Source organism: Centroberyx gerrardi, chromosome 18 (genome assembly GCF_048128805.1).
Source record: "Centroberyx gerrardi isolate f3 chromosome 18, fCenGer3.hap1.cur.20231027, whole genome shotgun sequence".
Classification (NCBI taxonomy): domain Eukaryota; kingdom Metazoa; phylum Chordata; class Actinopteri; order Beryciformes; family Berycidae; genus Centroberyx; species Centroberyx gerrardi.
The window spans coordinates 19,764,322-19,791,470 of NC_136014.1; the positions used below are offsets into that span (position 1 = coordinate 19,764,322).

At 41.8% G+C, this 27,149-nt stretch overlaps 1 protein-coding gene across 1 annotated transcript in view; it reads left to right on the forward strand.

Annotated features, from left to right (window-relative positions):
• Nucleotides 1–1,511: 1,511 nt before the first annotated feature.
• Nucleotides 1,512–27,149, forward strand: part of fam49a (family with sequence similarity 49 member A) — a 41,700-nt gene continuing 16,062 nt past the window's right edge. Inside the window, exons 1-2 of the mRNA XM_071920013.2 lie at nt 1,512–1,646; nt 23,949–24,004. The gene's annotated coding sequence lies outside the window, so the exon portion shown is untranslated. The remainder of the gene's footprint in view (nt 1,647–23,948; nt 24,005–27,149) is intronic.

Sequence of the window (27,149 nt, forward strand, 5' to 3'; positions counted from 1 at the left end):
CTTACTCCTAAGTGGGTAGTCCATCTTTTCCAAGGCTCTAACTCATTCCAATGTTTCCTTCCTTGAGAATTTCAGCTAGCAATGAGTGCAGGAATCATTTTAATGCAGAAACTAAGGTTTTCTCCCAGAACTATTTCCAGTATTAGTTTCATTGTGGCTCTGAATTGTGGCTCTGAATTGGAAAAGATATATAACATATCATGATATAAAACATCATTGGATTGTTATATATATTGCTATATATGTGTGTGTGTTGCTGAGTGAGTGTAGAGGAAACATTTCTTTCTATTCCATGACAATCAAGTGGAGGAAGTAGGTGCACTATGACCCCATCATCTGATATGTGGGTATACTCTATCCTGGCTGTACCTTGTACTCTGTTATGCCCTTACAAAAGGTGTGTTTACTCCATACATACCCTCAGCTACACTGCCGACAGCAATATGCCTCCAACCTTTCCCACCGTCATGGATTCAAGGCTGCGGCTCCTTGCATCGTGGCAACCTGGGACGACAGCACACATGAGAATAGCATCGGCAAGCTACGTGTGGCCTTGCTCTGAAAAGACTGTATGTTTTGATTGTAAAGCCTTGACATTTTAAAAGGGCTGTGTGTGTGTGTGTGTGTGTTCCTGTTGCTTTGCATTGCATCCCTGAGGGGCCAAGCATGCATGCCCCCATCCTATATGTTCCAACATGCCTTTGACTGCATCCATCAGTCTTAATGCTGGCTTACTGATAGGCCAGCAAGCGTTGCAGGAAGGAAGTTTGCTATGCAGTGAATTCCAAAAGGTTATCCGAATCCTGACCTTGTTATAAATGGTACTGATGCCAAAAGAAAACATTAACTTAGATAGCTCACACAACATAAAGGCATAAATCTAACAGTGCCAAGGGCTACATACACCATAAATGTATTATAATGTAATTTATTATAGCAAGCAAGCAACAGTGAACTTCTGCAAATTCAAGATAGCTTACACTTCTTATCTGGATTTGTGTGACAGTACAAATGCACAATGGACATTTACACGGGTCAAATAAAGCACAGATGTAGTACATTTAAAATTTGTAATTGTAAGCAATTCACACGGAAAAATACATTTTGCATACATGTCTTTTGTCATATGTTTTCAAATTTGCAAAGATTGTCCAAAACTGATGTTTTCATATCTAATAAAGTACTATTTCCCTATCTGGAATTAAATGTATTGGCCTTATCAAGTATAATAGATAAAGCGACTTTTATAGCGCATAACCATAAACTTAATTTACTCTTTGCATTTTTATCGTAAGCTTAATGTATGTCTGGACCACAGAGGCATAAAATCTTTGCCAAGGACTGCAGAGGAACGCCTAAAATAATTTCCCGCATAGGTATTGGCCAAAGAGGAAAACAAAAGTGGATTTTATTGGCTGATTTTGCACTATCCCTCATACTGACCAATTAAAACCACGCGTGGGCGGGGCTTGAGACTGGATTTTTTTGTATGTGCTTTTATGGTGTCAGAGGGAGGGGTGCGAGCTGAAAAAAGAGCGTTGTTGTCCGTTGCTACCGGGGACAGAAACTGGGCTGGAGAGAAAGTAGTGCTGTGACCGAGACTTCGGCTTTTACCTCCCAAAAGTACTATCCCAAGAGAAATACCGGTGAGTGTAAGGTTTTAATCAACTTTTATGCATGTTTACTGGGCGTTGAATGTAATTTACTTCACCTTAAATTCACCGCCTTTACCGGGGTTGAAAAATCAGAGACTGTCAAATCGAGTTCACATGGAAGAGATGCCGGAGGAAGTGCTAACGTGCTATAGCTAACGTTAGCCACTTGTGAGCGCTCAAATAAGTGTTTGAGTGTCGTTATATCGCTAGAAAATGTTAGTAAGACTGTTTTTCTAACCATTGATTTGTCATTTAGGCTCTCAGACTTTGGTGATGATGGGCTAACCTTTACTGGCAAATAAGAGTGGGTAAACTTGACAGCAGTGCTGGCTAAGAAGATGACTGGCTAGCCAGCAAACTCAAACATAATACCACTTTTCGTGAGTTGTTGTGATTGGTTAAATTGTCACTTAACCAATCACAGCACTACCGCTTTATTTTGATTATTAATGGCCTGACGATCATAACTTGTATGTGTATATGTGCCTCATTGAAGTGAAATGCTTTCAATCCTTGTTAAAAGTTAAGTCTACAACGGTTTTTTTCAGTTATGCAGACTACTAACTTTGCAACTATCCTCACCAACTAAGAAGTGAGAATACATACAGACAGATGGATGTAATGGAGCAAAAGAATCCAAGTTATTTCCTTTCTGCAGCTCTTATGTGTGAAATTCCCAACCTGTCAAACCGGTAGAAGAGCCCTAGTCTAGCTCTAATAACACTTTTGTCTCAGGTTGCTGTTGCAAACGTCAGACCACAGCAGCTGTTTCTCTCTCTTGTCTTGACATGGGCTGCCAATGAATGACTCTATTCTCCCCGTGTCCATGGTTCTTCCAGTCCTGGACTTTGGGGCACGGTGGTGCTGGGGTACAGGTGATATTACAAAGTGTTTCTTTTGTGGTGATCAGTTATGAAATTAGCTGATTGAGAAGTTTGACATGCAAAATTCACAACGTGGTGCAGTGACAAAGTTACATGGTTGATAATGAACACTGTAGAAATTAGTCAAGACTATACGATTGGGAAGAATTGAGGAACAGTAGGTCCAAATGACTGCCTGGGCATGCAGTCTCAGACACACTGTTTAGTACAAACCAGTTACCAAACAGTCTAAAGGATCTTAAAGCTACGTGTAAGGACCCAAAATGGGTCACAGACCAGTTGATGGTGGGTCCTCATGTGATGATAGTTGCCTGTTTTCATCAAAGAGGGTCTCAAGGTGAGGCTACATTTCTCACATTTGTATCCTGGTTGAGATACAAATGTCTGTAAGTTGTGAGAGGAATGTGATTTATTGTGGCTCCTGATGCATTGAAATGGTGCCTGCTGTTGGACAAGACATACAGCAACAGCTGCACGTCCCAACAACAGTGTGTGTGTGTGTGTGTGGGTGTGTGTGTGTGTGTGTGTGTGTGTGTGTGTGTGCGTGCGCGTGTGCCCTTATGTGTTTTGTTTCAGTTGGTATGCTAGGCTCTAACTGCAGCATTTCTGGAATGCTGGTTGAATTTTGTGAATATAAGACACTGGACAATGGATGTGGATGAACCTGATGCTCACTCTTGGAAAACGTTAAAATGTTTTGCATGTGCTTTGTATTGCCTATCTCTCGGTGTGTGGACCACAATATTCACTTTTGCACTTTTACACAGTGAGGCCAAGCAGGGCTTTAGAGAACCCCAAAAAGGAGATGACAAATTGTTTCTATAAGCAGCAAGATATTAAAAGAAATCACATACATATATATTGTGGTGGAAAGTAACAGATATGAACTATGAGAAAGCCAAGGCTGGTGCTGTTTGGCTCTGTGGAGTCGTCAGACAAATGTGTTTGAATGTCTTCCCAGTTCAGGAGCCCAGCATTGATTGCAACATAATAATGGACTGTAGTCTAGGTCATATGTTACAGTAGAAGCACTGATATAACAATATCAGCCCCAAAATATTCATAACCATCTGGAGTGAGGACCAAGTGCTAGTACAATGCTATTGGATGATGCCAAAATGATGTTTGTCTTTCAAATTAAAAAACACAAGAGAATGATATTGGATTAGAATAGCACCTGCAGAGTCTTTGAAATATAACAGTCTGTAGAAAGCTTTTTTCCTCATAAGTATAGCCTAGCAGTTTATAGGCAGTATTGTCAAGAAAAGTAGTTATAGCAGCACTCTGCATCTCTGCATGAGGACTCTGAGGGCTTGTACTTGGTCAGCAAAAATGGTATCATGCAGATTTAAAAAAAACAATTTCTTGAGGACTAGCAAGGAAAAGTATATGCACCCCCAGGGAGTGTTTACATTAAAACTAAAGAATATTTCTAAATCCACTAACTAGTCTGTGTCCCACTCAGTCCCAGTTTGGGTTTGACAAACAGTGGTATCTTGTGCCTCAGGTTATAAGCTCGCATTATCACCACTGGTGTTAGTTTAAGTCAGAGATACTATCTGAGGAAGCTGTTCTGATAACATTGGGCTTCTTGACAACATTACCAGCTCTAGTAACTGACTAATTACGATATCGTACTGATAGTCTTATCCTTTGTTCGGAGTGTGCTGCCAGTCTACAATGACTAATCCGTTCCTGTTGGGTTTTGTGCAGCCCTTGTGAACCATTTAAAGGGTTCAGATGCCGTGCTGATACTATGTGGCGCAGCAAATGCGAGAACACTGAAGAGTGCAAGAGACATGTCAAAGTTTACAAATGTCTCTTGGCAGAGTCTGAATGCAGCGTGGCTGAAAGTCTGCGCTTGACCGTCGTGCTGGCAGAGAAGTGGGTGTTAGATTGCAGTTTAAAGCCTCGTGCCTCCGTTCTCTCTCTCGGCTCGGTTTTTGTGTGTCTGTGACAGAAAAACAGGATATGCTATTTCGCACCCTCTGAGAACAGAGGTTTGTTTTTTCGTTGCGGTTTTTAACCTGCTGTTGCAGTGCAGGTTGGCTAAGGCAAGAGCGAGGGAAAGCCTGTGATGTATGGCAGTGTTTCTTTTATAGTTATTTAGCAGTGCTGCTGAGCCACCACAACAAGAACATTGCTACAACTTGAAGATGTGACAGAAACACGTATGCATACGAAACACAGACAAGTATGGAGGGGATGTTTAGCATTCATATTTTTACAACTGACAGTTTAGGCATTTATCAGATGCTCTTATCCAGAGTGAGGTACAATAACTTTTTTAACATAGGCTAATAAGGTAGCCAATTATGAAGTTTTACCTCTGCAACCTGCACTAGAATCAAAAGTGTGACCAAAATATAGATTGATGTCAAACCAAACCAAACTTACAGCCCAACCACCTGTGCTACAAAGAATTACCGAGGGAAATATTGCTGTATTGAATTTCACTTTTTGTTGGAATGACACTGCTTAGAATTACAATTAGCTAACACATTGCCTTTGGAGATGTATGTTGTTATGAGCTAGCCTAATAAATATCCTCCTAAAACTGAATTAGCAAGCTAACAGTGATTCCACCTTCTAATGTGTGAAATATGATTACCGCAGTCATTACAGTCTTAGTGCATGAGGCATCCAGCGACTGAAATGTGCTGCTTCAAACTCTCACCAGGCCAGATGGAGGTAATGTGATATACACTATTTAGCTGTTCCCAAACTCGAAATGAAACTGCTTGCAGCAGCAATTTTGTTTGGTACAGTCCAACTATGAATCACAAGCTGCTTTGTGACAAAGATGAGAAATCCCAGAGGATTTCCTTCCAGCACTGCACACCGCACCGGCGCCAAGCCTAATATCTGATTGGGGTATTAGCTGAACACGCAGTTGCATGGGTGAAGCCTTCTCATTGCATTAATTTACTGTTGATGCCAGACAAGGTTCGCCTGCAGCACTGCAAGAGGGTCCTAAGGCAAGTTCGATCACACATTTGGTTATGTGAATAAATTGATTGACTTTATAATTCCTTCTCCTGTGTTCATTCAACAGTGACTGCTGCACCAAGAACAAACAAATATGAAGTAATTACAGAATCCAAATAAGAGCCATTTTTAAACCACAGCAGGTATTGCAGCTGTTTGCTGAAATAGGACCGAGAGCAAACCAATATCCAAAAACTAAAATGGTCCCATTGTTTGAGGCCTTAATCAGTGGCATTAGACTGATTCAAGCCATAAGTAACCCTCAGACTGAATTTAGTAGCACTTTGCAGCTCTTCAGAAAGGGTTAGCCTATGCCAATTTTGACAGTATCTGAATGGTAAATTAACTGCAGTCATTTGATTTTTCTGTTATTCCAATCTGTATCCCCTCTTTGGGACCTAGGAAGTTGTCAGAATACGTTAATCAAGTTTTCAATCAAGAGCTTCCTAACTGGCTTTAAAATCTGGAAGGTGATTTGTAATTTCAAGCGTTAAGTTATAAAAAATATGCTTAGCTGGAAAGAAATGACAAAACTAAGTCTATTGAATTCAACATGAACAAGGATAATGGCCACTGAGGTCATGCTTGATGTCTATAATAGCAGAATGATGATAGTCAGCAAACACACATAATCTTTTTTGTATTTTTGGCAACAACAGAATACTTTGCTGCAATGTGGAGTTGTGCACATCTCCTGTAAGGGTAGCTGAACTCAATCGTTACACCTTTGTAGCTCATTAGACATGACAAACTCGGTAAGAAGTTTAGCCCCTCAGCCCCTCAGCCCCTGGCTCTTAGTCCCCGGCTCTCCTCCTGTTATCAACCACTAATCATCCAGTTTACAGTGGTCCGCCGGCCACCGCTGACTCAGCCAATACTGCCATCTGGGCTGGAACAGAAAGCACAACAGACTTCTCACTGGCTGTAGAGCCTCAGATGCTAGGCTAACAGATTGTGTGTGTTTGTGTGTGTGTGTGTGTGTGTGTGTGTGTGTGTATATGACCAAGAGAGAGAAACTCGGTGTGGACAGTATATAATGGGAAGTGATAAGGAAGACAGAAGTTTAACTGGGGCTGCACAATTTATTGCATACAATTGCCATTTTAGTTACCACAATTAACTATTTTAGAATATTGGTAGGCCTATATCGGCAACATTAAACTATTTCATTTCACTCAGAAGGATTTGAAAGTAGTCAGTATTGACATAAGATGTACAAACTGGTGTAAAACAATTTTGTTTCTCAAATCAAGGCTAATAATCATGCTTAATAATAACCACATCTAGCAAAATATTCAGGATTAACATTTTAACCATAATTGTGCAGCCCTTAATTATAATGAACACCAGGAAGCTCCGGTTTAGGCCTGTTTTGATTGGCATGATATTAGCATGCTAGCTTGGACACTCGCACAGGGAGTCTTTTCAGTCTTGTTATTTGGTAAAGCGGGATTAATAAATCTCAGCTACCTTAATCAGAACAGCTTAAATCTTAACAGCTTAATACTTTGTTTTTTTTTTACCACCAAAGCTACCAGTGTCCAATGTTCACCAGGCATAACGTTCCCCAGTCATTTTTCAGATATTTGTTTGTGTTCATTGTTGGCCTTCCAGGATTTTTTTCCCCCCTGTCCTTTTTTCCACCTGAGGAAATGAGTTATTTGTATATGGCTGACCACAGCTGTGTCGCAGTAAAAAGCTATGCAAATCAAACTGGCTGCTCGAGTTCCTGTTTTACTCCAAACTACCTGTGCGTCTGTCTGTCTGTCTGTCTTTCCGTTTCAGTCTGTCTGTGTGTCTGTGAGAATGTGTGTTTGAACTGCACAGCTTTATGACCTTACACACTTCCCGCTCACGTTTCACTTTTTATACTCACATCCTGTCAGCGAGACAACAGCTCTCTGTACGTCTGTTCTCCCTGCAGATCTCAGTACGCTCTCACTGCCTGCTATTGTGCTGAGGCTGTGCTTGTAATTGTCAGTTGCGTTATGTTTAATATCGCTCAATTCCTCCAATCATTCTTATATTTTATTTTTCTTAGCTGTGTGTTAATATTGTTTGCTGTTGCAACGACCCAATCCCCCTACAGTAGTCATTAAAGTTTCATCTTATATTAGGAAGTAGAGCTTTGACATGAACCTGGGGGATGCGAAGCCGCCAACACTGCAGCCTGTTGTATTTCAGATGCAGACAGGTAGAATGCATCTATGTCTGTAGAGAGCAATGTTCATGGCTCTCAGTTTTTTCAGCGTTTATGTATTTTTGACTCCTATTCACTTCAATTGGACATTTATGTTTTTTCACCCTGTCCTCCTCCTTTTTTATGTGTAGTCCTGATCACAGCCCTTAATTTTAGGCCTCATATAACACTGTAAGGGCTCGTGCTGCATCATGTCAGATAAGTAGTCTGTTGTTTTTGAAACCTGAGTGGGGGTACGATGGGGTTATTGAAAATGCACACCATCTGTCCTATCGATTTCGTTCATCTCTGCCGGTTCAAACTACTCTCAACAATGGACTTCTTTGCTTTGGCACAGTCTATTTATGTACAAATGCCCAAAGCACAGTTCTTTCTAGGCCACAGGAAAATGGAAAGCCTTGGAAAATGGGCTACAGTACAGAAACTAGCCTAAAAGATATGAAAATACAAGATAAAATTGGTTCAGAGTGTGTTTTTTCCTCTGTTCATTCCTTGTCACCTGCTGTGCCGCTGAGTTCAAGGTCAAAGTCACACTACACAGGCAGAATAAATCAACAATAATTATCAACTGGATTTTTTTCTCGTCACTATACCTTTCTTCTTCAAAGCCCACTATGTCGATTGCCATTCACCAAACTTTAAGCCCTCCACAAACAATTTGGCCCATATGCATTGTCTCAAAATGTTGCTGTTGTATTGTCACACTTTTCCACAACAGTATTTCAAGAGATCTGCTCTGTGTATCACGCTGTCTGTCTGGTTTATGTAGAAAAACTAGCTGTGAGACATTTTTCTCTCTCTGGCATGATGCTAGGTCTGCTAGTTTGAAAGCATCTTTAGTAGGGATGTAACAAAAGTTTGTGACAAAATTTTGAGATGCACAATTTTGACAGTATGCATCATGGAGCCTTGACGGATATTAGCCAGATAGCTGGGTGCTGTTGCCCCACCTGCTTTTCTGCTTTTCACAGCTGGCAGAAGGATCTTGGCTGCAGCCTTGGCCTCTGCCTGACTGGCTTTTTGCGACTCAGCAGCACACTCATTGATCTTAGCAGGTGCAGGAATGTAGAGATTTACAGCTGTTTATTGTTCAGGACAAGCTAACGGTCTGTGGAAGCAGGAATATTAGGACATTTAAAAAGACAGCAGCCATGCTTTGGTGAGAAGGGTGTAACAGCCCAGAAACCAGTGAAGGGACCAAAACGGTAACAGCTTGGTCAAGGTAGGGACTGACTGTGTCGAAATTGATTCACAGTTGGTGTGTGTGTGTGTGTTAGGGCTGCCCAATTATGGCTAAAATTCTGATCCCGATTATGTTGCGATCATGATGATTAATCCCGATTATCAGTCTCGACAATTTGATTATGTAACTACTTGGAACTCCAGTGAGTGTTGTAAGTAAAATGAAATGTTTGAATGAATTTGCCCATGTGCCAGGACTGTATGATTACTAATTGTGGAAACTAAAACTGCAATATATGCATAATTAATTGTATAGCCTGTGTGTGTGTGTGTGTGTGTGCGTGCGTGCGTGTGTGTGTGTGTGTGTGTGCATGCGCGCGCCCGTCTGTGTACAAAACAGGTCAGTGGTTCCTGAAACTAACCAGTCACATCTCAGTTTGGAAAGGGCAAACCTATTTTAATAGCAAAGCATTGTTTTCACTGTTAGTTTGCTAATGGTCTCAGTTCCTCTTTTTTTCTGGCAGGCTCTTCTGCTTGAGCTTTGCACTGCAGGCCTCCCTACTTGTAATTGAGGGCGTGTTTAGCTAGACCCTCACTTATCAGGGATAGTAACACCACAGCAGGCAGCTGCAGAGCAAAGGTAACAAATTGAGAGCAGGCTAAGGAGGAAATAAGCATTTGGCCTAGATATTCTGCGTGACTGAGCGAGCACACTTGATGTGGACCTTGGTCCAGACAACCGACTTGTCTTACAACAGAGATAACACCTGATCTCTTTGGGCCTATAAAGGTCAGGTATGCAATATACTGGTGTTGGAGAAAAAACTGTCTACTACACACCAGTATGAAGTGATTTGTAACGATCAGCAGATATTCTACACAGTAGAGCCGACATTTAGGGAAAGCCACAAATCGTTTGTTTTTGTTGTTTTCTGAGGAAACACCGGTATACCCTGTTGTCGCCTCTCTAAACTATGAACAAAAATCTCAGTGTTTTCTGTTTTGTATCATTATGTGATCCTGTGTAGCTCAGTGGGTAGAGGGATTAGGGATAAGGAGTTCACCCATACTAAAAATGTATCCACTCAGTGAAAGCAAGGGGCTTTGGATAAAGGCGTTTGCCAAATGGCATCTAATCTGGAACATCAAAACACACTTATCTGCCATCAACAAGTTAGAGAATTTGTTGATGTTAAAATTCTTCAGGTAATCTTTAGCAGCAGCCCATCTCATATTGGATAAATCTGTCTTCTTACTGCAGCTTGTTGACCGAGTCTTGTTAGCTTCGGCTAGCTTAGCTGGGCTGCCTCCACCCAGCAGAGAAGAAGCCTGTAGTAGTAGTGGAGATTGCTTGATGGTCTCTCTCTCACACACACACACACACCCACACTAGTTTCTCACACAGAGTCAGTCACACACAGACATGGTTCCCTTTGTATCTGCAGTGCTTTTGACATGCAGGGCTTGGCAGAACAGAAGTGGCATTGAGCAGCAACGTAGGAGGAATTCTACGCCTGGAGTCCCACACTACGCAGTAATGGCTGGTAGTAGCCAGGCAGACACTCTTCATCCTCCTCTCCGAATACCAAACGCCCTCGCTTTTGCTTTCTTTCTCACTTTCCTACTCAGTTTTTGCCTTTATTTTGCTCTCTTTCTACCTTCTTCATGTTCTCTCATGTGCCATGGCAGTCTCTCTCTCTCTCTCTCTCTCACTCACACTCACACACTCACACTCACACACACATACACACACTCTGTCTCTCTCTCATTGACAGAGGCCTCTCTTGACTTGTTTACTACATCCACTGACCCCTCCCTCTTTTCTCTTTTAGCTCTCTTCCAGATGTCTGAATAGAAAAAAGTAGAAAACGTCCTCTTTTAATGCCGTCACACTGATTCCGACCCTGACTAGTAGCCACTGTTAGTTTTCGCCTCTGCTGCCATTATCGGCGTCCCGCTCCCTCTCTCTGGACTAGAGGCCAGATGTGGAGCGAGGGATAGTGGTGAGTTTGTAATGGCAAGTGTAAAATCAGGCAGCAGGCCCAGCTGGCTTAACTGGAGGGCTTCACAGAGCCAGCAGCTGAACAGAGCCGAGTACTGCTACTGAGGAGAAGACTCAGACTGTGCTTCACTATTACAAACTCAAGTGTGTGAGTGTGTATGTTTGTGTGTGATATGCGATGTGTGAGTGAGAGAGAGCAAGATGAGTACTTAGAAACGAGCTTTGAGCCTAATGTGCGGGTGCGTTTGATAGAGAGAGGCTACAAAGAAGTGTGTGTGGGTGCAGACTTTCCTGTGTGTGTGTGTGAGAGAGAGAGACAAAAGCTTACTACTACTGAAGAGATTTTTAGACAGTGTGTACAGAGTGTTTAGAGAGACTTTGAGTCCTAGAAGGTTAAGGGTGTAGAACCATGAAACATTTGTGCTGTTGTGTGAATAGGTGAGTTCAAATAAAGTATTTAAAGTGCGTGTATGTGTTTGTTGGCGAGTTGAGGGTGAGAGAGAGAGAGGGAAAGATAGAGTGAATGATACAGCAGGGCAAGGCTGCCATTGTGGTAGTGGGCAGGTTCCCCCTTTTCCACCCAGCCCGCCCTCTCCTCCCTCCCCCTCTTCCAACACCCCCCACCCCCCCAGCCCGTGTCCATATTAGGGCAAAACTCAGCCAACCCTCCCTCAAGCCGAGCTCAACCCCCCACACGCCCCGTTGTCACATTTGCTCCAGCAAAAGGAGCCTGAGGGAGACGCAGCTCCCCTAACCCAATTTGAAGGCCTGTTTTTGCGGCCAGTCAAAACAGCGGAGGGCTTTTAAAAATGTATATGAAAAGCCCGGGCTGACAGAGCTGTTTTTGTTGTGGTGGCGGGGTGGTGTTTTTTTTTATTGCAGGCCTACTGTTAATGAGTTTAACTTGGGTGGGGCTTTGAAAATATGCCACTTGGTGACCGCTGTTATGCAAAAATGCTTCACAGTTTCACAAGTGCATACATCTTTAGCACGAGTGGCCCCAGTGGGAATTAAACTCTTAACCCTGGCAGTGTTGGTGCCTTGTGTTACCCATTGAGCCATACAGGACCAGAACGGCGTTGTGGTCAGGGTCCTAAATCAACACCCGCCAAGCGCCAAATGCTGGTAAAATTGATCTTTGGCAGTAAATAAGGGTTGCCTGCTACACTGGCTGGTAACTCTTTGAGCCTATAACATTTGAATGCCTCGGTTATGTACAGTCTTTGGCCTTTGCCTTTCTCAAATTTTGTCCCTGCTGAACACCATACACTCTTATCTGATCATTAACCAATCAAATCAAAGGAAAACAATGGCTCTGTCTGTATCAAATAGGCTCCTGATGGCTAACACAGCAGTAGTGTCTAAACTTCTGCAAACTTTTATTCCTGCTTCTCCGCCACCTGGATGGTTTACTAGCCTAACACTTGAGACTTAATGTTGTTCCCATATGGCGACACATAGCAGGTGTGAGGCCACCAAAAACAAAAAAATGAAGATCAAGACAAATAAGATCCTCTGAATAAGTGAGTGAGAAAGTTTTAAATTAATACTTTAAATCTGCTCGTCTCTTTAATGAATGTTTGACACAGTACCTGATTTTATATGCAAAACAGCGTAGAAAATGGTTAGGGTGACATATTTCTATGAGAAATGTATATCAATTATTTTGGCCAGTAAAATTTTGGCAGGTACATTTTATTTTGTTTACTGGCAATTAAGAGGTGAGCCAAAAAGTACATTTTGGACCGTGGATGTGTTTGTTTGTGTATTTCGCGCGGCAGCCTAAATAACTGCATTTCTCACTGTTCAGACTATTAGCTAAGGCTGAGTATTGAGGGGCTTATGCATTATTTTTTTATTAGTCTGTTTTTTCTCTATTAACCTGGCATGTAGGTCATACATTGTTGTGCTGTGGTAAAAGCCCTCATTTTGAACTGAGAACTACTAGAAGTGTGAGGCTTGCTTCACTCAGTCTGTGTACGCCAGTTGACATATTCACTCTCCTCTGAGACATTTTAGACTTAAAAAGGGAACAAATGCTGGAGACTCTGACTGAAGTCTGCTTAAATTTGGTTAGGCTCTTGTTTAGTGATTACGGTGTTGAAATACAATGGCATCATGAAATTTCCCTCTAATTTAGGGATTTCAGTTTCAACTTGTTTGCTTTAGTGCTTTTCATTCAAATGGCCAAATGTGGAACAATACCTAGTTTGTGAACAAATCGAATACTGCAGTAGAGTGAAGCCGATGGAAGCCTGGAGGTTAAACTATTCTTTCACTCAAAGGTATTTTTCCTAATTGACACTATTGAGCATGAGTATTAAATAGTGTAAGCAGAAAATACTGGTCTGAATTATCTCAGCATGAGGTGGATTACATTTGATGCTGGGATTTAGTTTGGTTTCATGAACTCTTAGTACATTGTACTATCCTGTGTAGCGTAATGAGTAGAGCACGGCACTGGTATCACCAGATTTAGGGGTTCGATACCCTCTGGTACAGTCCATCCATACAAAAAATGTACTACCCTCTCATGGTCCTGTAAGACACTTTGGATAAAAATGGTACTGAGAGACACGGCAGTTAAACAATTCATTCGTCCTTGCCAGGCACTTTCCTAGAGACTCCCAAACAGAAGTTATTTTGGGTCACTTGGTGTTGATTTTTGGTTCCCTTGGTTTACACAAAGTCTCTCTCAAGGGAAACGGGTTGACTCAAGGCATCGGAGCTGCTGGGTCAGGACAGAGTGTTTTAGAGGTAGTTACACTGTCAACACAGAGTGCAGGTAGTTTCCTTTTGGGCATGAAATGGAGGCTACAGTTCCACTTGTTTCAATGCAACTTATATCATCCAGTCATACAAGGACACACCAAGTGAAGGGTCTGGATGTGAAGAAATTGGATTTTGCTCAAATAGCTATCGGATTGCCAATACCAGATATTGAAGTGTTCAGGCTCACATGAAGATTGTGATTGGAAAAAAGTAATGAAGACACTTTAAATAGCCTAAAGCCACAGGAGATGCAGCCATTTTTAAGATGAGATAAGATTAAAGATAAGACTGCACTTTATTGATCCCCTGGGGGAAATTCAGGAAAGGCAAAGTGTTTACAGTGATGTGACTTCACAAATTTTCTTATTAGAATCAAATCACAAAAAATCCTGTCAAAATGACGTGCAACCACAACTTTATTGTAAACTGGCCACAGTGGCTGCTCCATCCTATAATTCACCAGCACTTTTCGCTAGCTAGCTACATTTTTAGAATAAGACCTCCACATGTTGGGCGATTACTTGCCAAAGTGGCTGGTAGGTAAACTTCCCAGCCAAAATGTATCAGCGTTCGGCTGGTGGTAATCTTCCTCCAAGTCTGGGATTTACTGTGAGCTCCCTAAGTGTTTGAACAGCACCACAGGATTTGATGGTTTGGCTGTACAACAAAGGGCAGTTCTTTACTTGCTCATCCTAAAAATATAACTGATAATCTGGCTGCACATTAACTGGGACTGTATTAACATGGACAACACAGAAGGCTACGGCCCAGTGTGTAGTGGGCAGCGTGATTCAGGATCAAAACTGAGAAGACTGTACTTTTCTGTTTCATCATGTTCCAGGTTCCATGTTTTATCAGCTTTAAAGTGCACTTTACAAGTGTAGCAGCACGCTGAACAGCAGCATCAACTCAACAAAGGCAAAATAATAAAAGAAACGGAGAGAAAGAGATGCAGAGAGGTGCAAAAGAGAGAGAGAGAGATGGATAAGTATAATGGGCTAAGGAGGTAGGAGTATGGAGGAGCTGGTGGGTTTGTGGGCAGGATCTCAATATGCAAATTGGATGAGAATGTCACATTGTGAATCACAGACTTCTATCTGTTACTAGAATTTACTGTTTTATCTTGAACAGATCTAGGCTATGTAGTGTCAGTGTTTTTATAGCCTGACCTAAAATTATGATATGATAAATCAATTCCAGAATGATTCATTTACAATCTAATGATGATTGATTTGGCCTTTGAAGAAGGAAGTCCACAAAGAACGCTACAGTATCATTGTAAGATTAAAAAGACATTATTTTCATGGCAGAACCAGCAGGCTGTTTTGAAAAGCCAAAATGTTTTCACTTCTGATGGTTTCATGAGGACATTCTGAGTTTTAGATGAATTCAATTAAAAGGACCTTTTACTGTGTCATTCATATAGCAAACCCTTTCTTATAAAGCAATGGAGAAAAATGACAGTTATAATAATGATGATAATGACAATAAGCTTTACTTATATAGCACTTAAGAGTTGATCTAAAAGTGCTTCACCAGAAGACATAAAAACAAGAACTGTGAAATGCGTAATGAAGAGATAAAATAAGAAGCAAAAGCGAAAGAAATACAAGAGGATAAAGAGGATGCAGATAAAGAGAAGAGGATAAAGGCTACTTAGCTTATAAGAAATCAGAAAAGAAAACATAAACAACACAACATTAAAACTGAACAGGATCAAGAACAATGACATAAAAGCAAGTCTATAAAAGTGTGTTTTAAGAAGAAGATTTAAAAGATGATACTGGCTTACCAAGCCCAACTGAAGTGCTTTCATTGTAAAACTGTCTGAGACATCTGTGTGCCGAGATACAGGACAGGAAATTAATGTTTCTCTTCTTTTTATTGCTTTTTCAGCAGGCTTTTGTTTATTTTTTTATTTTGTTTCTTTGCTCAACCTGATAGCACTACCGTCTGAAGACACTCTAACAGTCACCTGTGTGAGAGGAAGCAAACTCAAACCAGATCCCACACATTTCAGGTCAGGTTCAGCTGGCTTGGAGCTTTCAGTGTAGAGAGAAAATGCAGCAACATTTCCTGTTAAATTTTATATTAATTGGCATGTGTGCTCCTCCTATTTATTTTGCTAGATATTGTGATTAGGCCTAGTCTTGATTTGAGGAATAAGTAATTCTGCACTGTTGTCATCTCATATCAGCATCTTGACTATATTTGACTACAGCGGATGTTCTAGTTGACATGAAATATTTAGTGCAGATAGATTATATACTGTTGCAATATTCTAAGAATATTTATTAATTGTGGAAACTAAAATTGGCGTATATATATACAGTTATACACGTTTAGCTGTGCAGCGCGAAGAGGAACTCAAAACTGTTCCCACACGTTTCAGGTCCAGTTCAGCAGGCTTGGGGTTTTCAGTGTAGAGAGAGTCAGCAGATGCATTTCCTGTTCAACTTGGTATCGATCGGTGAATGAAAGGTTTGCCTACAGAAGTCTGAATCCTGACATTTTCTAGACTGTTTTGTTGTTCTTTTGAAGGCTGTGTGCAATAATGTTACGGCAATATTGAAGGCTGGGTGCTCGAGGCAATTTTCTGAGCGAGGCTATGCTTTTGTGCTCTGTATATTGCACTGATATACTGTTGTGCTTAGGTGTATGTATGTGGGTGGATGTGTGTGTGTGTGTGTGTATGTATGTGGGTGGATGTGTGTGTGTGTGAGAGAGAGAAAGAGAGATGTAAGGGAGGGTGTGTCTGGTAGGGGGGTTTTGATGGCGTGATGAGAGAGGAAGTTAGTGTGACTTGTTAGAAGCGGTGTTATGTATTTTCACATCCCATGTTTATGTCTGTGGTTTTATGCGCACTGTAACCACAAGAATTTCCCTGAGCGGGATAATAAGCACACCTTGACGTTAAAGTTGACTGTCACGTGTGCTGCTGAGTCATAAGTTGCTGTACAAGAAATGCTGTACTGTTTCTTCCCCCAGTTTCAAATGTAGGACAAGCAAATGACATCAGTTCGCCTGATGGGGTGATGAATAGGCCACTCCATTTTTATATAGTGTGTTTTTTGTTTGGCCGTGTTTGTAGGTTTTTTGTTTACTGTCATGCCTTAGTGCGGTCAATGAGGCTGTGGTAGGGATTATTAACCCTTTTATACCTCTGCCCTGAACGCAGTTTAGAGGTGCACCAATTCCAGTTTTCCAGAACAGATACGAGTCCCTAGTACTTTTTTTAAGTAGATTGGCCAATACAAGTATCGATCCGTATATGAGTATCGATCCATTTACTGGTCAATTTACAGTTATTCATGATGCCTCGTATTGGCCTGTTATAAAACAATGAAAGAAACAAATGCATCAATTGCATTTATTTATTAATTTGAGCAAATTATGTACCAATCTCTGTATAGCAGTGTTCAATCAAATAAAAAACAATGATAAATGATAAAAATATAAAAATGTTAGGCTCTTTAATATGCACAGTGCTAAAACTTTTCCTGTTCATATTACATCTGTCATATTACAGTGTAGCAAATGCAAGGCTGCGGAGACGAAGACATGATGGCAAAAAAGTTCTAGAAATAACTCGGCCAGTCATTTAATTTCATTTGATTTTCCTTAAATTCATAAATTTAATGAATTAAATGAGATGAAAATGACCAGGGTTAGCCTATAACATGAATAAGATGGGGGGGGGGGGGGGGGGATTCCTCATGAATGCCACTTGTTTTCACTCAACACTGAAATAAATGAGTCTTGATGGTTAGCGATGTCCCCATCCCCCCAACATCCCAACCGCCCCCCGGCTCATTGGACTGTTATGAATCCATCATCCATCCATCGGCTGTTGCCATGCAGAGTAGAGGAGGCAAAGATGTCCCGAGAGTTGTGACACACACACACACACACACACACACACACACACACACACACACACACACACACACACACACACACACACAGTCATTTACTCATGGGGGGGTTGCAGCCTTCCAGCCCATTGAACCTCCATTGAGGGCTAACCCCTTGTTGAACCCTTAGAGGGTGTCTGCTGAAGGCAGATCGTACTGAGCCAGATGTGTCTCTTACTTTCCCTCTTTCCCTCCCTCGCTCCCTCACTCTCTCCCTCCATCCTTTGCTTTTCACACCACAGTAGAGGACAGGCTTTTGCCATAAACTACAGCACACGTACGCTCACCACATAAAGACACACACACGCACACAATCGCTCTCTCTCTGTCTTACTGGGGCATACATGGTTGGTCTACATACATTGAAGTGTGTACAGCGCACACACACACACACAAACATGAGCCAAAGGTGGTGTCACATGGGACTTCTGCAGCGTCTCTCTCCCTCTCTCGCTCCCATACAAACTCACCCCACCAACTCCCCTTGCGTGACCTGGAGCCATGTTGGAGCTATGCATTTTCCAGTGCTGGAGATGATGCTCATTCAACTAAATAATTGATTTGCAGGTTAAATCCTGGATGTCTGTGAACATCAACAGCTGTCACGCTATCCATGGTTTGTGTAAAGGCGTCCTGCCAGTTTTATGGAGGATGTAATGCAGCAGCAACAGCTGATTTTGACTCTGAATGGATATAATGTATATAGAACACATACTTACCCAGCAAATGTAGGCATTAACATGTTTTAAAATAACAACGCAAATGTGTGTTGTCCTGAAGTAGATACACAGAGATGTTGAAAATATCCTAGTATGAATTTGATATCATCAAGCTTGATTATTGAGATGTGTCACCTATTGTGGCTCATATGTAACGCCATTTTTTTGGTCCAAAGCGCCATACAGTACTGTGAATGCATGTATTTTAAGCATGCACCATGGCCCCAGTGGGATTTGAACCTCTAACCTTGGCAGTGATAGTGTCATGCTGTACCCATTGAACTATGCAGGACCTTATGTTATCCTCTAACCCCCCACACCAAAGGATGCATATCATAGCCCAGGCTAAATTTAAATCGGGACTAATTCCGATTGTGGATACTGAAGCGCAGCATTCGGTAAACAACGGGTCTTGATCCAAAATGGGTCATGGCCTGTTTCTGTCATGTCCCCTCAGGACAAGAATATGCTTTGATTGAGTGCGAGGGAGAGACTGAAATGCTACAGTATGGGTCCTGGGCTGTAAAAGTTGAAGAACCCTTGTTGTGTCGTATGGCAGCCTTTTCAAGAGAGCGTTGTTTTTCCAGTCGAGTGCGACGGCCTTGACTCGGTGTTTTCTTGGTAGCTGGTAGCTGTCTTAGTGCAGTGGGACCTTGTTAGGACAAAGACACTTCTTCCACTGTCTGTCGGCCTTGACAAGTGTCTCTCTAGTCTGACTGGGCTTGTATCTTTGTATCTCTCTACTCATCACTGCATGTGAAAATACAGAGGATGCAACTTCAGCAAGTTTTTCCTGTTTCATTGCTTGATAGATTTCCATAGTGAAAATAGACTGGAAAAACTTGCTAAAGTCGCCTGAACTCCATACTGTGCTTCCTTACTGAGTATCTGGATGGAGAGGTCACCCTGAACCCTTAAGTCTTTCTTTGTCAGCAAGAAAGCCACAATTCAAACAGCTGTGTTGAACAAATGTTTAGATTTTTATATGCGCTCATTCATAAAATGAAAACTTGAATATAGTCATTATTAATGGGCAAATGCGGACCATATAAACACACTCGCCAGATAAGAGCGGCTCCTGAATGTTCACTGTTCTGGTCCATTTGACAGAGTGAACTCTGGGATCTGGAGTCTTTTGTCTTCTTGTGTAAACTTTAGCTACAGACCATTGGGCTGAGACACTCACTGGCCCCTGTCACAGTCAAGTTGTGTGTGAGAGATGTGTTTGTATGTCATACACATTAACGCACCCCACACAGACCTACATATTTCAGCTTGTCAGTCACAACAGTGGAAGACTTTGTTCTCTTCTTACTTATGAGTCACATTTGAATACATTCCTCAGGCAACATGAAGTGAAAGTGTGTTTCTGCACTGTTCAGTCCCACTTTCCTGTCTTCAGTCACAGTTTATTCCCTTCAGCAATGTGGAGGCACAGGCACAATAACGAGGCACTCTTTTCTGTAGGATTTTTTGGTTTTGTTTGGATGCACAACTCCCCTTCTTTTCTAGCGGAGATATCTCTCTCTCTCTGATTTCCCCCTGTATTATTTCCGGTGTTTTCTTGTTTTCTTCATCACATCCCTGCAAGCTGTCATTTTCAGTCTCTACCCAGTAAGTTTGGCAGCCTCCCTGTCAGGCATTCAACCAAAAGTGACAGCAGCTCTCATCACGCACCTTCCCCTTTTCTTAACAGTCAGCCATTGATGAACAAAGTGTCTAAGTGTGTGTGTGTGTGTGTGTGTCCCCGCTGGGTTTCCACTCTGTCATATACATGTGCTTCCCCTGTTTTAATGGACACCCCGGCTGTCACCATGGAAACGGATAGCGCCTAGACAGAGCCCTGCAGGCAGCGTGTGTGGGTGTACGTGAGAGAGAGAGAGAGAGAGAGAGAGTTTGTGTGTGTGTGTGTGTGTGATAGACAGAGAGAGAGAGACAGGGTTGCTACAGTATGTGAGTGTTATATGTTGCTATATGTGAGTGTTTCTCTATATCTGTGTGTGTGTGTACAGAGGAAAATGCCCCAGGTTGTGTCAGTAGCTTCCTGTCTATAATTCATGAGCACACTCAGCTGACTTTAGAGTCAAAGGGTCAGACGGAACAAACATTGTACTGCCAGGTTTTGTTTTATTTTTCATTACTCTTGTTTGTATTGAGCATTGGTAGCCTAGAGGTTAGAGAAGCGGGATTGTGACTGAAAGGTTGGCGTTTTGAATTCCAGACCGGCTGAGAAAATCTGGGTGGGGAAGGTGAATGAGAAACACTCTGGTCTCCATCAGCAGCTACCATCAGGCACTATGCTCTGCTCAGTGGGAAACAAGCATGCGTGCTTAGTCAATTTCCCTGGATAATTAAAAGGTTAAAAGAAATGTATGTTTTTATTGATTTGGAGAGATTTAAGGCAAGATAGCACCATCACAATATCAGTTTTTCATATTTTAATATTTGCACTGTTTGCATTCTTTTAGGCAATTAGGCTAATTGTTTTGTTTGACTTGTTTTAAAACAAGGTGTCATGCACAAGCTTTTTGTCTTAGACCTGTCCTATGTAATGCATCGCTGTCTTATAATATGTCTTATTACTAGTTCTTTTTTTTTTTTTTTAACTTACATGAATACTGGCAAAATAATATACATGAATACCTAAATAGTTTGCATTGATAAAGTTGAAATGACAAATGGTTGGGGAAAGTGACAAACTTTAAACCATTATCACTCTACCTTGAGCCTTTTTTGGTCCATCAACAACACACACACACACACACCCCTACACCCACACACAACCTGGATGAGAGTGCTGCATCTGATCAATATCTGACATTGATTTTCTAAATCACTCCCCTCTCAAATTTCTTTCCAAAGACCAATCCCAGGTCTTTATCAGTTGGCCAGCCCAGCATGGCTCATCAAAATACTCATAAAATGCTCATCAGCATTTTATTTTCCAAAATGGATGTGTAGCATTTTGAAAAATAACTCTTCCAGTGGTCAAATGCATCACTGCACTTAACAATAGATTTTTAGGGTAAATTTGACCTGACCACAGTTATGTTGTTTAATGAGCCACCATGGGACATAATGGGGCCCGTATTATGTGTGTTGTTGCTGTGGGGTCACTGGAAAATTCCACTCTGGATTGGTGTCTCCTGAAAAACATGTTTATTTTCTAGGACTCTGCAGCATCTCTCTGTCTCTCTCTCTCTCTCTCTCTCTCTCTCTCTCTCTCTCTCTCTCTCTCTCTCTCTCTCTCTCTCTCTCTCTCTCTCTCTCTCTCTCTCTCTGGCTCCACCACCTGCTGGGGTGATTGACAGATTTACTGACTGGCTGACTAGCAAACTGACTGATCTACTGACCCGTTGGCTGAGTGTTTGGCTAGCTTACTGAATGGCTGGCTGTGGCTGGTTTGGTGTTTGGCTGACTTACTGGCAGATTTGGTGGCTGGTTAACAGGCTAACTGATTGACAGGCTGGCTGGATGACTGAATGTCTTTCTGGCTAGGTAATGGCTATGCTTCTTTCTGTTATCTATATGACTGCTGGCTGGCTGGTTTTATAATTGACTGCCTGGCTAATTTAATTAATTCAATTCAATATCTTTGTTTAACAGGCTGGCTAACAGAGAAAATCCAGCAATGTTCCACCAAGAGAGGAAGCAGAGGAGTGAGAGGGAGAGAGGGAGGAAGGGAAGAGGGAGGAGAGAAAAAGGAAGGAGAGCAGGAAGGAATAAGTGAATAAATAAGTTAGAAAGTAGGGAAGTGGAGAGAGTGAGAGAGAGGGAAGTTGGATGTTTGGCAAGTGAAACGTGTGTAACGATGAAGTGTCTGTTATCATCAGCGCTCAGTCTGTGCTGCCCACATGGCGTTTTGGCAAATGTGTGTGTGTTTGCCTGCAGACGTGTGTGTGTGTCTGAGGGCTCCAGAAGGGACACAGGAAGTGTGCGTGTGTGTGTGTGTGTGTGTGTGTGTGTGTGTCCAAACCTAGCGTGATGTGGAGGTGAAGTCCACTCATGTGTCAGACCACGGGGAGCCGCCACACACACCACCATGCCCTTATAAGGACAGTATCTAGTATCTTGTGTCCCTGTGGGGCCTCCATCCATCCATCCATCCATCCATCCATCCATCCATCCTCAGCATCCTTCCTCTTTTCCCTCACTCTGTTGCCATGCAGGTTGCCCAGAGGAGAGGTGGGGGTAAGGGAAGAGGGGTGAGGACTATTTGCTGTGACAGATGGGAGCCAAGGAAGAAGTATAGTGTGTGTGTGTGTGTGTGTGTGTGTGCGTGCATGTGTGTCTTCTCTCACATGATGGAGATGAGTTTGTGTAACAGGAGAGAGGCAAGAGCAGCAAGCTGTCATTAAGTACTGATTGGTATGTATGAAAGAAAACGTTACAGGATACGTGCTTCTGCCTCTGTGTGTGTGTGTGTGTGTGTGTGTGTGTGTGTACAGTAAATACTTGCCACGTGTGTGTGTGTGTGTGGTAGAATGAGTACAGTACCTTGTCTGCATGTGTATGTGGGTGCGTCTATAACAGTCTGTGTGTGTACAACAAGATGCTTTGTGGACTATTCTACTGCATCATTTCCCCTTGGTACAACATTATCAATTTTCAATGCACAAACGTTTCTAGGAGTTAATAATGGTCAAACACCAATATTGATCCCCTATTCTGGGGATCGGTAGTCACCACACCGCTCACTTTTATCCAACGGTGTAAAAATCATTCTGTTTGTTTGATTTCAAATTGAGCGATCCACCATTTGTGGGGGAAAACACTGACAGCTACTCTTACTAAATGACAAATGATAAAGTAGTGAGATGTTTTTAAAGGATATTGTCCAACTTAATTTCTTGGTTGACAAAATTCTAACTTTTATAGACCTCCTATATTTAAAAGATATTGAATGATGACCCTCAGGTAATCTTTTCATTTTTACAAATTTGATGTTATACCACTTTGGAATGAGAAACCTACAATTATCGATATTGATCCCCAGGGCTAGCTGACGTTTGGGGTCGACTGCTCCCTGCTACATCTAACGAGGCGCTTCAGCTGAACAATGAAAATGTTATCCCAAAGTGAAATATTGCTGGAAGTGGGTAAAACATGTCGCTTTGGATGTGTCCTGCCTTCATTTGTGACAGAACGTGACAGTACCATCCAATTTTTTTTTTCTTCTCCTAGCCCTGGAGGACATTAGAGTGCATCCTAGTGACCATTAGCAGCCGCAGCGTGTCACAGGACATTTAATACTCCAGTGAACATGCAACAGACAGAGGTTTAATCAGCTTTGTTTTGAATAGAACGGACCCGGGTGTAGGTTTCATTGTTGAATAATTCAGCGGTGTGTCTTCTTTTTTTTGTGTTGGGATGGGAGGGGGGTGGGGGTTGTATTTGTTTTCTGCGTGCTTGTGTGTGTCAAGAGAAAAGGGGAAGTTGGCTAATGTGAAAGTTGATACTGTACCTGTCCGACATGTGTTAGATGGAGGCAAACGCACACCCACACACACACACACATTTGTAACACATGCCTCTGTGGTTGTTATTCTTTCCGATGTCCTTTTGCACTTAAACCATTGTGATTTTAACAAAGTCTTCATCGCCCCCCTCTCTCTCGTTTGTGTGCTTTCAGAAACAAAGACAAAGCGGATGATATAGACGGCAACCCAGGGTCCTCCACCAGAGAAGGTACATGATGTGCACACACACGCACGCACGCACACACGCAGCACAAACACTCATTAGAGCTAGTTTAGTCATGCCTGAGAGAGATGAGACCACACTCCACGCTGCCACTGAGGCGGATCAGCCCGGCAACAATGCTGCGGTGTGGATGATTACAGCGGGGATTAGCCTGCACTTGTTGTGTTAAGCCCAAGACTTTCTCCCTCAGAGGCTGCAGAGCTGTACTACATGTCCTCAGGGCTATTAAAGGGGAATACCACTCAATTTAGCAATTCATATATATGGTGTTCCTGGCATCTAGGAGGTGGGGAGTCCCAAATGTTTTCATGTCAAGGACCCCCAAAAAGATGTGCATTATTCCACGGACCCCAATTTGATAAATGTTTGCCCTAATGAACCCCATCTGAGAAGACTGTTAGACTAGGGTTGCAACGATTATGTTTATTATGGATTATTTTTTAGATTAATCAATTAATAATTTAGTCAATAAAATGTCGAAAACAATGACAAATAACTATCACAAGTTACCAGAGCCCAAATTATTGTCTTAAAATTGCTTATTTAGTCTGACCAGCAGCCAAAACACCACAAAGTATTAATTCTATGTTGATATGAAATGGAGAAAAACGAGCAAATCTTAGTATTTGTGAAGCTGTAACCAGCAAATGTATTTTTTCTTGATAAATGACTTAAACAAATGATTATCAAAATTATAATCTATTAATTTTCTGTCGATCAATTAATCAGCTCATCGTTTCAGCACTATGTTAGACGCCATCTGACAGAACTGTCTATACTGTAGGTGGGGTGATAACCACACTGGGGGGGGGGGGGGGGGGACAAAGGTCAAAATAGTAATGCTATACATACTCTATTTGCGCCTGTTGTCTAGTGAATGCAGCGGTTGTTCAGTACGATCAAATCAATATTTCCGAGCATGGAACAACTCTCCCCCAAAGCCAGAAATTAGAAGCGAGACCTGATCTGTAGATGTCATCAAGATGTAAAATCTTGTGCTGCTGGCGTAGAAAATGAATTGAGAAAGATTGAAAAACAGCAACTGTGGATATTTTCTATGGGTCAGGACATGAACTGACAACAAGACCATAAAGCAGCTTCCCATTCAGTCTCTCAGGAACAACTGTAGATTTTACACCATAGTTTGACTCTTAGTTCTCTGGTTTATGCCTTTGGAAGAAAAATGTCCATGCTCACAAATATTGTACTGTAATTTCAGTTAAAGTAATAAAGGGAAACGGGTCTTGGGCCTGATTCAAATTATCCTGTACTGTGGCATTTGCTCCGCAGCATAGTTCCTCTGTTGTTGGCTATCAGTAGACAGCACAATACTTTGATGTTAGATGTAAAACTCGGCATCTCATAACCTACTAGTCACAAGCAGATGTTTCCACTTACCATATAAAAGACAAATATGTAAATCATTATTACCACAATGGGAATATGAGCTGAACATGTATACACTCACAGTACTGCTTTGGATCAAAGTGTACACCAAATATGTTATCTCATCTAATCCTAGTTATGGAGTGTTGTTTGACAACATTATTTCATGACAAGGAAACTATGATATACTGTTTGTGACTGTCTACTGTTATGAAATATGCATATGCCAAATTACACCCACCAGGCAAGAGATCATTTGGTTTGTCTGTTTGCTCAGAGCGCGCTCTCTCTCCCAACAGAGGTTGTTTCAAACTCCCAAAGAGCAAGAAAAGCCGTTTAAGCACTCCGCTCATTTGGGGCTTTAATTGCACAGAGCTTGCTTTAATTACAAAGCAGAAAAAGGCCTGTGAATGAAGCTACGTTTCCCAAGCACACTTTTTGAGACAAGAGGGAAGTTTTTAAACTGAGGTTGAAAGAGGACAGTGGGGCTGTTGGGTGAGTTTCTGTCAGTTTCTGTCACTGAGGACGACTCGTGGCAGGTCAATCATCTAGACTGACAAGAGGACTGACGGGGTAATATGATGTTCTGCAGCCACACAGGTATAGAGAGACTGTGAGGTTGGCTTCAACAGCATTTGGACATCTGTTTTTTAGTTAGTTTCAAAGCATCGTCCTTGCTCATTTGTGTTCCTGAATGTTTTTGTGTGATTAAGAGCAGGCCTCAATGTGGTTTCAGAAGTTATTTATTTTTATTTCAATAGAGCACCATTTTTTTTCAACCTGACCCAAGTTGGCACCTGTAAAGGGCATTAGGTAGGGAAGATACTGACTTTTCTCTCTTAACAGATTTGTGTATGTTTTAAAACATTTGTATTGCTAGTGCCAGTAGTTGCTCCCTCATCACGTTCTCCACAAAAATATGCCCGTGTAGGGTACATGTGTAATTACCCTAGAATAATTTAACGATAAATAAATAGGAAAGAGGAAGAGTAAAATCTCCAGATTTTCAGGTTAGGCCAGATAGAGAACTGGTTGAGAAAGAGGAACTAAGTGTGTGAATTTGCCAGCGTAATGTCTGTGTGACAAACAAGGTCTTCCCAAGACAGTGTGGTTTGTGGTCCTGTGAAACTCAGTGGATATAGCCTGGCCAGAGTTATGGGTTTGATTCCCAACAGGGACACACATAGAAAATATCTGCATTCATGGTACTGTAAGGCAGTTTGTGTAAAAGCATTTATAGTATTCAAGGGCTTACTATCCTCACAAATGTTCTGTTTATGCAGATATTTGTCAACAGGATTTGAAAGATGGCATAAACATCACAAATCAGCCTTTAACAGGGATATGAGTGATTATCTGTAATATATTATGCATTGCACCGCCCTGTTTGAAAGGTGGAGGCAGGAGGAGACTTCATTACTCAGTGGAAAACCAAATAAAGGCTTCATTTAGCAGAAACATTACCAAGGCCCCTCCTTCATTGCTCACTCTTCACTGTCTGTAATGTCACTGGAAGGAGTGGAGATGCCAAAGAAATCTCCATGAACATTGTGGATTTTGCTATTGCCAGGGACAATAACACCTCCAAGGTTCCCTTACTTTTGGAAAAGAGAGAGAGAGAGCACACTAACAACTTTTATGGACTATAATAACTCACTGTACCCTTTAGATGATGATTTGCTTCACCGCATTAGCTGTTGGCCTGTATACACCGGTCTTTGCTCCAGCTACCCAGTATTGTTAC